Genomic DNA, 13,190 nt, shown 5'->3' on the forward strand with positions numbered 1-13,190 from the left:
AGCGCCGGTTTCAATCTCTGTCGTCCTTCGAATTCCGATCGATTCCATACAAAACCGGTGCTTGTCCTTAGGTAGACTTTTGGTGAGAAAGTCCGCTGGCATCCTCTCCGTAGATATATGCTTTACTTCCAGATGGCCTTCATGTAGAGTTTCTCTCACAAAGTGATGTCTTATATCAATATGTTTGGATTTGGCGTGGAAGGTATGATTATGCGCCAGCAATTGGGCTCCTTGATTGTCGCACATTACTCGAATCTTCCCAGGATTAGACACTCCAAGTTCCGACACAAACCCTTGGAGATACAGGGCTTCCTTCGTGGCTTCGGTCAGGGCCATGTACTCCGCTTCAGTGGAGGACAAGGCAACAGTGCGCTGTTTTCTGGATTCCCAGCTCACTGCGGCACCATTCAACGTGAACACGAATTCGGTATAGGACCTTCGATCTACTGGACATCCGACCCAATCAGCGTCGACAAATCCCTCTATAGCTCCAGATTCTTTAGTGTAGACGATTCCGAGATCTATAGTTCCCTTCAGGTATCGCAGAACTCGTTTTGCCGCCTTCCAATGCTGCTCGCCGTAACAAGTATTAAATTGGCTAAGGTAACTGACTGCGTGCGATATGTCGGGCCTCGTAGCAATGCTCAAGTAGTTCAGTGCTCCAATGAGTTCCTGGTACGGCCGTTTCTTCTGGAGTTCATCATTGTTAGGTACGCCCTTGCCCAATCTTACACCCGTCTCAATAGGAGTAGCCACGGGATTGCAGTCCTTCATTTCAAAGCGTGAAAGGAGTTCTCGAATGTAGCCAGATTGGGATACAGCGATGGAATCTTTCTTCCTGGTGATTTCAATTCCCAGACAATAGTGTGCAGTACCTAAATCCTTCAAGTCAAATTTCTGCAACAGAGCTTTACGTATCATATTAATATCCCGTTTGTTACGATAAAATATCAATAAGTCGTCTACATAAACTAAGACGAATAGGGGTTTTCCCCTCCTTTTAGAATATAAACGCATGGATCAGCGTTAGTTGGAGTTAGACCCATCTCGAGTAGCTTCTCTCTCAGTTTATCATGCCATTGACGACCAGCTTGCTTCAGGCCATAAAGAGCCTTCAACAGACGACAGACTTTTCCACCGCCTCGAAGTTCCTCTAACATCTTTTTTGCCCGACTTCCTATAACGCCCTTGGTACCTCTCCTAGAAATAATTTTTTCTAGACTTTCCTTGAGTAGCTCGGGCAACTCCATGTAGATTTTTTTTTCGACATTGCCATGCAAGTAGGCTGTTGTGATGTCCATCTGGTCAACCTTGAGATCATGTCTAGCTGCGATAGTGAGTAACAGCCGCATCGAGCCCATTCGAGCAACAGGGGCATACGTCTCGTGGTAGTCTATTCTGGGTCTTTCAGTGAAGCCTCTGGCAACAAGGCGAGCTTTCCTCCTTTCGACCTGTCCGTTTTTATCGTATTTGATTCTTAAGACCATCCGACATCCAATGACATGATTACTTTCAGGCCGATCGACGATTTCCCACGTAGAATTTCTTACCAAGCTTTCAATCTCGTCAATGATCGCACTTTCTCATTCCTCCTTGTCCGGTCCATTGAGCGCTTGTTGGTAAGGAATTTCTGATGAGAGACTTGCTAAGTTCACTTCGTGTTCAGTTGAGTCAAGCAATTCATCTTGATTTCAGTCGACAGTTTCTTCTCTGTTGGATCCGGAGGAACGGCTTCCATCGCGTGGGGGTTGATATGTTTTCCGCGGACGGCCTGGTTTTCCTGTAAGGACCTTTTTAGGTCGGCCAGGGCCTTTCTAGCCGCTTCCGTGTGAGTGTTTTCGTCTTCTTCCATGGCACGGAATTTTCCACCTCGTCTCCCGATTCTTTATCGTCTTCAGGATCTATGTAAAGTTCACAGAAAGTTGGTGTCTTTTCTTCATTGCGGGTCAATTTCTGATCGCAATCGCGTGGCTCCGATTCTTCCGTGGGGGTAATGTCTAAAAACTTTACGTCACGTGTAATAATCGTCTTCTGCTTAGCTGGGATCCACACTTGATAACCACTGGATGACTCGTCGTATCCGAGGAAGACACCTTTTATTCCTCGTAAGTCGAGCTTACTCTTATTAGGAGTTTTGTCCAATGCGTAGACCGTCTTTCCAAAGATTCGCATGTGTCCTACGTTTGGACGTTTTCCATGCCATAGTTCAAAAGGCGTTTTGTCCTTCAATGTTCTCGTGATGCAACGATTTCTCACGTAATTCGATGTAGCCACCGCTTCTGCCCAGAACGAAGCAGGGAGCTTTGACTGCGTCATCATGCAACGAGCCATCTCCATCAGGGTGCGATTTTTTCTTTCCGCTACGCCGTTTAATTGCGGCGTGTACAGAGTCGTAAGTTTCCGTGTGATTCCTTCCTTCTTCAGAAATTTGTCAAATTCCTCGTTACGAAATTCACGTCCATTGTCCGATTGGAGGCTCTTGATTTTCTTTCCGGTCTGCTTCTCGACAAGGATCTTAAAGTCCTTAAATGCCTGCAAGACGTGGCTCTTACTGTGCAAAAAGCGCACTTCTGTCCATCGTGAGTAGTCATCCGTAAATGTGAGAAAGTATTTGGCCTTTCCTCTAGATTCATTCCGCATGGGTCCGCATAAATCCGTGTGGATGATCTCCAGTAACTCACTGCTTCTCTGAGATTTCTTACCGAATGATAATGCCGTGAGCTTGGCTTCCGAACAAATTTCGCATGCGATTGCTGTTTTGTCGTTCTCAATGCGAATTTCAGAGACTGCTTCTTTCCTGTTCATTTCCAGCAAATCGTTATAGTTTAAATGGCCGAATCTCTCGTGCCAGAGAGCCAATGAAGATTTGCGTGCAACTGAAGCTGTGTGAGCTGACTCCACGTCGGCCTCACGTAAAAAGTATAAATCTCCCTTCCGATCTGCAATTAGAACTGTGGTCCCGTTAGCATTTTTAATAGTGGCCTTTTCTTTGATAAAAGTGACTTGATTTCCGGCATCTGTGATTTTCGAGACTGAAATCAGATTACTTCGTAGATCGGGTACGTGTAAAGTATTTTCCAGACGTACAACTCTGTTCACACTTCCATTTGTGGATGCGATTTTAACAGTACCCTTCGCCTTTACTTCGGTGGATACGTGATTAGCTAGGTTGAGTTTTGTGCTTTCGGAGTCCGTAATGTCATCAAATATTTCCTTATCGTGGCATAAATGGGATGTGCATCCACTGTTGAGGCACCATGCATCATTGAGTGAGTCCCAGTTGCGCACAGAATAAATCGGACACAGTGTCGATCCGACACAGTAGGAAACGGACACACGGTGGTTGCAATCGGACACAGTGCGGATCGGACACAGTGCGGATCGGACACAGTGTCGATCGGACACAGTAGGAAACGGACACAGTGCGGATCGGACACAGTGCGGATCGGACACAGTGTCGATCGGACACAGTAGGAAACGGACACACGGTGGTTGCAATCGGACACAGTGCAGATCGGACACAGTGCGGATCGGACACAGTGTCGATCGGACACAGTGTCGATCGGACACACGGTGGTTGCAATCGGACACAGTGCAGAACGGACACAGTGCGGATCGGACACAGTGTCGATCGGACACAGTAGGAAACGGACACAGTGCGGATCGGACACAGTGCGAATCGGACACAGTGTCGATTGGACACAGTAGGAAACGGACACACGGTGGTTGCAATCGGACACAGTGCAGATCGGACACAGTGTCGATCGGACACACGGTGGTTGCAATCGGACACAGTGCGGATTGGACACAGTAGGAAACGGACACAGTGCGGATCGGACACAGTGCGGATCGGACACAGTGTTGATCGGACATAGTAGGAAACGGACACACGGTGGTTGCAATCGGACACAGTGCAGATCGAACACAAGGCGGATCGGACACAATGTCGATCGGACACACGGTGGTTGCAATCGGACACAGTGCAGATCGGACACAGTGCGGATCGGACACAGTGTCGATCGGACACAGTAGCAATCGGACACAGTGCGGATCGGACACAGTGCGGATCGGACACAGTGCCGATCGGACACAGTGCCGATCGTACACAGTGGCGATAAGAAGTAATCTAATATATGTAAATCCTTTATTCAAGTAATCTATGTAACTCTTTATTCAATTATTCAATTAACTAAATTTTTACAATATGTGTTAAATTTTAGGTAAGTGTATTTATGTCACTTTGATACATTGATAATATAAACTTATTCCGTGACAGTTTTTCTAACCTCAATATAATATATATGTGATCAAATATGTGCGTGTGCGTGTGCGTGTGTGTGTGCGTGTGTGTGTGCGTGTGTGTGTGTGTACGTGTGTGTGTGCGCGTGTGTGTGCGTGTGTGTGCGTGTGTGTGCGTGTGTGTGTGTGTGTGTGTGTGTGTGTGTGTGTGTGTGTGTGTGTGTGTGTGTGTGTGTGTGTGTGTGTGTGTGTGTGTGTGTGTGTGTGTGTGATTCGATTACAATGGCTTTTATATAATTAGGGTAAACGATACAGTAATTGACAGCATAAGGTGATTGACACTGTTATATTTGTACCCATAATAGATGAACTGTTCATCGCGCGATTAATTGTAAGATACTGAAGACGACAGTTCTTTTTGATTACTTTACATAAGTACTTTATGATTCATTGTGCGAGTAGTTTGTCTTCTACGGTACAAATATGTCATGTAAGTGTCAATCACTGTACCCTTGTCAATTACTGTACCGTTTACTCTACATAATGCCTATCGAATTATTTAAACATAATTGCTGTCACATATAGTACTAGAGTTGTTTAGGTTTATTTACTATATGTTTCAGGTGCCAAGGAAGGACATGTCTTGTGGATCACTCGCAGTTCATAGAAGATTCAGTTTAGTTCAACAAAAGTCGATAAATCCATTTGCAAAATATGAGATTCTTTTAAGCGACGATTTATTTTTACTGTCTTCGCTACTAGAACCTTGTATAATGTTATGGAGTTTCTTCAAATTTATTGCAGCATAATTCCTTTAATGTTCATAAATTCTATAAAAAATTATAAATATTACGCTTATTCAGAATTAAATTACATAAAATAAAGTCCAAATGTTACAATGTGGACTATAATATTAACGGTGAAACCATATTTGCTATTTACATCTTTCTCCTGTCTCTAACATAGATTTAATACTTTCACACGCATAGGTATACGCACGTGCACGCACACACATGTAAACAGCAAAAATGATTTTATCGTTAACATTATGTGTAATATCAATATTATTAATATTTACGTTACGCATATAATATTAATATTATATGCATAATGTTTGCACTTTACTGTGTAATTTAATTCTAAAGCGTAGTTTAGAGCAATTTTATAGAGCGCGTGTGTGTATAAAACTAGATTAATCAATAATCAAACTATTACATTTTTACACAATACTCGAATTGTATTGTAAGCAGGATTGAAAGTCAAAATACAAGTAATTTATTTACAAAACATAAATAATTTATTCACAAAACAATTAAAACTATATTGCAACTTATATATTGCACAATAAAATAAACCTTAATTCTATATCCTTTAGAGTACGAGAATGAAACAAAACTTATTTTTTTAAACATAGCTCACATTTGAAAAGCAGTACGTACGCCCGTTCTTTCTTGTTTAAAACAAAACATAAAACAAAATCCTACTATTAATTAACGTAAAATACACTTATAAGAAAAAATTATTTTGGTATGATTGCACTCTACCTTACAACATTGTGAAAAACTAACAATAGTTTCAGATTAGCTTGCATACAGTCTTTTATACGTAGTACATAATGCTTAACATATACATATAATACCGTTACATTAAAAACGAATCTTTCAAAGTATGGCCGACAAATGTCTCCGATTGAATATTAAAAGTTATAGGCAATCCTAAATGTTCATATATTTAGAATAAGATGTAAATTTGTTTACGACATATATACTTTGTAGACCGTTGAAATTTCTTCTTTGCAAATCGGACATTTTTTAACATTATCATTCTCGCGCATAATATGATTAGCACATTCTTCACAACAACAGATATGACCGCACGGTATGAAAACTTGATTCGCTTCAGCATCAATGCAAGCAGTGCACGTACGGTCAGATCTCTTCGTTTCTCGATTTTTTTCGCACGTTTCCAGAGAATGTCTTTCGACTTTGTGATAGGGTACACAGTCGCTTTCTAAGGTACTTTCTTGATCTTCGTACCAATATCCAAAATCATCTTCTGGAATGTTATAAATGCGTTCTGAAAAATTTCGAAACGATGTGTTATACTATATAACAATCAAACTATATTTTTAGTGTTCTTACTGTTTACTAAAAATACGTCATATATATTATACGTACATATTTATACCATTATTTAGTTGCAACAGCTACAATATTTGTGTACTTTTCTTCTGTATTTTTGCGTAATCTAGAAAATTTTTTAAATTTTGTAATGCTTAAGTAATGTGCAAGATTATGATAAGTATATATATTTCAATATATATTTACTTTTGACGCAATAGTATTTTCAATAGAAGCTAATGGCTGTCGATCAGTGTTAGTATACTTTTCATACTCTTTACGTTTAAGTCTCGTTAGTACAACTTGAGGTTGTCGTATAATTATTGGATCTTGATTTACGTTAACTTGTGTCTCCCTTTCATAATTTTCCCCGTCTTCTAAAGATATATTTATTATACTTTCTTTCTCTAAAGTGTGATAACGGATTAATTTATACAAATAAAAATGACAAAAAATATTGTTAATACTAACCTTTCGTGTTTATATGTTCTGGTTGACAAAAGAATTGTGTTTCGGAACATAACTCTTCTTTATTATTCTTTCGACTTTTGCTTTCTAAATATATGTTTAGTACATTTTCTTTTTCTCCGTTTTTATTTTCCAAAGATATGTTTGATATATTTTCTTCCTTTCTATTTTCATTTTCCAAGGATATATTTAATACATTTTCTTCCTCTATATTTTCATTTTCCAAAAATATGTTTGGTACGTTTTCTTTTTCTCCATTTTGATTTTCCAAGAATACGTTTGGTACATTTTCTTTTTCTCTATTTTGATTTTCCAAGAATACGTTTGGTACATTTTCTGGTAATTATACAGTAATAGGGACCACCCTCCGATGACCTTGACCTTGACATATGTTGTCAAGGTCACCCTCCTGAGTGATCTTCGGGTTTATTGAAGTAAACGAGGCAATAACTCGTCAACGAAGCCCGTTACCTGTATTTGTAGAACTACTTGATAAAGTAAGAGGAGCGAAGTGTTTCTCAAAATTAGATATTCGAGGAGCATTTAATCAAATTGAGCTTGATGAGGATACGCGAAGTATTACTACGTTTAGTACGGATTGTGGTCTATTTAGATCTAAGAGGTTAGTTTTCGGTTTAAACTGTGCCCCGGAAATTTTTCAAGAAACATTGGAAGAGATTTTACGAGATCTTGAGGGTGTAATAAATAGTGCAGACGATATTGTGGTTTACGGAAAAAATTTAGAAGATCATAATCGGAAACTTCAGAAAGTACTTGATAGACTCTTAGAGAAAGGCTTGACACTTAAGGGGATGCTGGAGCCGTCTGTTTTACCGGCATTTTTTGTCGGCACGTAGCGTCGTATTAATTTGACAGAATTAAAAATCCTTCTCCAGAATTGCAGTACATACATTAATGATTCGGGGAAACTCTGATTTTATATAGAAAACGAGAAAAAATTACGGAAGTACAGATTTCCTTATCCTACTTTTATCCCAATATGGCGTCTCGAGTTGCGGCGAGCTGTCAGCTCGTCACAAGATGTATTTCATATAAGAGATATACCATTTGTACGAACGCGAAAACAAGTTCCCCCGAATTGCACAACAAGAAAAACATCGATAAACCCTCCAAATCAAGATTTGGAAGCGTAATATAAAAGTATAATGTCGACGTGCATCGTGCGTATGTGTGCGTGCAATGTAGCGTGCTATCCTTGTCTATATCTTTGTCTATACAAGGACAGATATAGTTCGCCGGTCTTCTTTACCGACGCCGATCGAGTTCGGCTACGGCTCCAGCATCCCCTTAATAAAAATAAATGCGTTTTTGCGGTTAAGGAGATTGAATTTTTGGGATTTATAGTAAACGGGTCAGGTTACCGATTAATGCGATCAAAAGTTGAGTCAGTACAGAACTTCAGAGAACCCGAAACGCCAGAAGAAGTCAGAAGTTTTCTGGGGTTGGTCAATTTTTGCGCAGCGTTTATTCCAAATATGGCGACAATTAGCGAACCTTTAAGGGGATGCTAAAGCTAAGGCCGAACTTCCTCGACGTCGGTAATGTCAACTCTGTCAACTAAAGCAAAGGCCGAACTGATATTGGAGACCTCGCGTGGTGACAACGCGAAACTCCGGTTTCAGTGTTACCAACTTATTTCAGATTCTATGAAGTGGTGTATGTCCGTACACGTACACACACCACTGAATTGCTCACACGGACGCACGGTAAAGAGACATATGCGCGTTGCCGCGTCTTGGATTCTTTAGCAATACGGCCTGAACCTGAAAATGCTTTCTGGCCGTCTGTAGCAGAAGGCAGTAACGTATCAAGGCTGATAAGCACCCGCTTTTTATAAATTATATATATTCTTATGCACACATGTGCGTATATATATATATATATATGTATCTAATTATTATGTGTATGTTTATAATTGTCTGATGACAAATAATAACAGTAGCATAATTGAGAATGTGAATTAGTATACATAGTATGTATTGACGCGGGTACTTATTAGACTTGGCAATTTACTGCATCTCTTGCACCTCTAATAATTTTTTTCTTGTAATGTAAATGAATGATATAAAACTCTTTCAAAGGATCTATCCATTCTTGATGGGGTAAAATAATAACTTTTATAACAAATGCAATAAATATTAAATTTATAGTATTGATTTATATATAACTAATTTTATTCTGTCTTTATATAGAAAAATATACCTCAGTCTTAGCATCAGAGTAGAGGGTAACGGCAGCTGATGAACAGTATAGATAACAAAACTGAATAAAAATCTTAATTATTATAACATAATCCCAGTAAACCAGTTTGTAACTGTTATGTAACTTAGGGAGCACATGGAAAAAACAACTCTTTATTAGTACCTATACTTTACTTCTGTAAAAAAATTTTGCGATCTATAAAGCCGTTTCAAAGAACGAACTTTGACAGATATATGTCGTATAGATGCTTCGTTAGAGAAGGACAGATATCTCTTGTATTATTCCTTTCTCTCCTATGTATGTAATTTGCATGCACCCATTTATTCCTCTTTCTCTCTCTCTCTCTCTCTCTCTCTCTCTCTCTCTCTCTCTCTCTCTCTCTCTCTCTCCATCCCTGTCCCTCTCTCTCTTAGTACACTGGGTAGCGTAAACTTAGTATAGTAAAATCAGGATTTTTTGGAAGTGTGGTGTTAGGATTCTAGGGTATCTTTGAAGAAAGAAAAACGGTAATGTTATTTAGGACAAGAAACTCTAATTATTATATTTCGTTGATAAAATGTTGGGAAATATAAACGAAAATACATATATAAATGAAATATATTATGATATATTATTTTTTTTATTGTTACTGTCGAAAGGAAATAATATTACATAAAACCAGTAATGCAATTCAACATAGATATACATACACACGCACACGCATACGCAATCGCACATACATATGCATACGCACATACAAATTATTTTGATTATTTTTTCTGTGGGCCCCAGGCCCCGTCCACGATGACGATATCACGGACTTGGGACGTCTCCAGGATCATGCTCCGATTACTTTGTACTAACAATAAGAATAATTTTGCATACTTTTTTTATTTTGTGCCTTTATATCATATGTATTTTTCAAGCATATAATAGCAACCTCGCAAAAGATGTCTTTTTTTATTTCAATTTCTGTTTCAAAAAGAATGTTTTTTTAAATATATATTTGCTTGTCATAGTGATTGAGATACGCGAGAATGCGCATAACGTGCAGTTTACGCCGAAGTGGCTGTTCGCGAGCGATATGTTTCGTCGACGGATGATTAGCTAATTATGATTGTATACAGAATACTGGATATTTGCGTAAAGTATCGTTGTCTCGCGAATAAAGTCGAAGGACCGTCGAGAAGAGGAAGCTCGCGGTGCTTTCATTTCCCTTCCGAGTGCGCTTCAATCTTTTATCCGTTTTCGCCCTCGTCTTCGTTTCCATTGCCAGTATGCGACAGCCGTTACTGCACTCCATGAAGGGTATCATTGCAGGATTTGTCGAATAATACATAAGCAAAAGAGATGTCTTTCCTTGTGCTTAGAAATCCAAAAAGATTATTTCGAGAATCCTAAAGAAATTGTATTCTGTTACTGTCTAATCGTTTTTATACATTTATAAGTTTACAAGTATACATAGAACTTGAAAAGAAAGGAAAAAGGTAATCGTCGCGTTTTTTTTTTCACAGAGACGGGCAAACGTGAAACTGTGTTATTCACGTTGCCCGACTAAATCAAACTCGGATGCTACAAGTATCTAGTTTTTATCCAGCGGGACTTTAGGATGCCGCGAATGCTGATATCAAGAATAATTATGATTTATCTTACTTAGTGGAGTACGTACATCTTTTCGGAAACGAAGACGATGACGACGATGACGATCAAACGAACGCTTCCGTTCTTGTCCCAAAATTGTTTTCGTTTTCTCTTGTAGCGAACGTTTCGAGGAATTTGCTTACGACGGTTCGTTAGCATATGTCTCGCGGTAATTAACAATTATACGGAGCCGTCATATTTCCCACAACTCGTAGGGAAAAAATTAAATGGTTTCTAATATGTATTCAGAGAATGTTGATTCATCATATTATTCTTTCGAACTTGCTTTCCTCCTTTTGAAAATTTACACCAAGAGAAACTTTTGTTACATATTACTTTATATTGATTTTTTTTAACATCTCTATTTCTTAAAAAGGAAACGAAAGCCGTAAAAGAAAATTATTAAACTTATCTTTATCGTGTTGGGAATTCATTCAATTTTGTCGCTACGTGTCTCAACTTCTCTTGTTCAAAACAAAAAACTAATTTATAGCTTTAGATTTTACATATAATTGCTAAATTTCAGTTTTGTCACATGCGATTTGTGCGAGCTTATTTCGTGGAGCAAATATTTTGTTGCGTTTTCGAGAAAGTGTTTATCCGATCATTAGCGAAGCGACGCGATGCATTTATATTCGATCACGAGGGACTATGCGCAAATTTTTGCATTGTTTGCAGATTTTATAACTTTATTGACGAATATAAGATCTAAGATCTTTCGCATAATTGATTTACGATTAAACTCGTGCTTTATTGAGGCTCAGATGCACACCCGTCTGTATCACGTAAATACAAATCTGGCAGCAAAACGTGTATGAATTTATTAGTTTAGCAAAGGATGCGCGTTGACCTTAGAAGCGCACGTTGGAATTTTATCCGGAAGGAAAAAAACTTTGTCGCGTTTTTTTAATATTTCTGATTCTCAAAATAAATTCTTCGTGTATATTTTTTCGTGCTCATAATATTATTTGATTTTTTTATGCCGTCTATAGAAAGAAATCTATCACACACACACACACACACACACACACACACATACACACACATACACACACACACATACACCACACGTACAAACAATATCTTGAGAAATAAAAATAATATTTACGACTCTCATAGAAATAATATTTATTTTCAGAAATAAGTAATTATATTACAATAAATATCAACATATTTCGATCAAGCTATTTCTTATTTAATTTATTTATTGTTGTGCATACAAAATATTAAGAATTGCTTATATATATATGTATATATATATTTATATGGATATACATACATTGATAATATTTTTATTATTAACAATAAAATCAATAATACGATGCAAAAATAAAATATATGGATTTGTAGAAAGTAGTTACAACAATTCAATAACATTTATAATATTTATATTCAATAATATCTTTTCCTCGTAAAAAGCTTTCAGATCCTCCTTCACGTATCTCTCTCCTCATCCCATTTCACCTTCTTCCCATCTATCCAGAGCTTCCTATTCGTTAGGATCACTGATCTTTCTTTCTGCCTTTCCTGTTGCTCTTCTCCATATGAGGCTTCTTTTCTTCTTCTCGGCTCTCTCCCTTTTCTCTCTTTCGTCTTTTCAAAAAAAAAAAGAAAAATGATTAGTTACGTGAAAGAAATAAATTAATTTTTATTAAAAAGTAGAAATAAATTTTTTATTGTAAAAATAATAAGTATTTTGTAAAAAATAAATTACTACTTATTTCAAAATTAATAATTAATAGAAAATAATCACGAATTTTTTCAATAATAAACAATAATCTGAGATAAATTACTTATTTTACAAATTATTTGTTTGAAATAAATAATTTAATTATTGCATTACGTGCTACACAATAATTATATGTTTTACATATATATATATATATATTGATTTTTACAAATGTATCATAAAATGTATCATAAAAATCGGAGAGACGAAAAAAAGATATTGGTTGCGTTCTCACGGAAATGGGCGTTGGAGGGGCCCATTTTATATTCTTAATATTTAAAATCACAATTTATAAATATACATAGATATGTATTTGTAAGAAATAAGTTTGTACATATATATATATATATATATATATGGGGCATTCTCCGTGAAATCAGACACCCCCTCTGTCCAAAAATTGGAGTCACCTAAAAAATTCTTTCGGGGCTCATTTTATAGCTACACATATGTAGTTTTAGTAGAGCTGCGGCCTTTTGAAAAATCAACATGGCAGACCCCAATATGGTGGCCGAAGTCTGCGGGTAACGAGGTACGACAGATGAAATCGTTACTTGTCCGGTCAGTGAATACAGAATAATTATTTTTTTTCGCTGGCTGGACAGTCTGTCTCTCTTGCCTTCACTGGCCGGACAATCTGTCTCTCTTGCCTTCACTGGCCGGACAATCTGTCTCTCTTGCCTTCACTGGCCGGACAATCTGTCTCTCTTGCCTTCACTGGCCGGACAGTCTGTCTTTCTTGCCTTTACTGGCTGGACAGTCTGTCTCTCCTGCCTTCACTGGCCGGACAA

General features: G+C 37.8%; 1 long non-coding RNA gene across 1 annotated transcript; it reads right to left on the minus strand.

Annotated features, from left to right (window-relative positions):
- Positions 1-6,200: 6,200 nt before the first annotated feature.
- On the minus strand, positions 6,201-6,952 carry LOC112456017. Its single transcript, XR_003040912.1, has 4 exons — positions 6,831-6,952; positions 6,567-6,736; positions 6,417-6,486; positions 6,201-6,315 (listed from the first exon to the last, which is right to left on the minus strand). It is a non-coding gene; the product is annotated as an uncharacterized LOC112456017 (long non-coding RNA).
- Positions 6,953-13,190: the final 6,238 nt, after the last annotated feature.

Source organism: Temnothorax curvispinosus, unplaced genomic scaffold (genome assembly GCF_003070985.1).
Source record: "Temnothorax curvispinosus isolate PA1 unplaced genomic scaffold, ASM307098v1 QBEX01006589.1, whole genome shotgun sequence".
NCBI lineage: Eukaryota > Metazoa > Arthropoda > Insecta > Hymenoptera > Formicidae > Temnothorax > Temnothorax curvispinosus.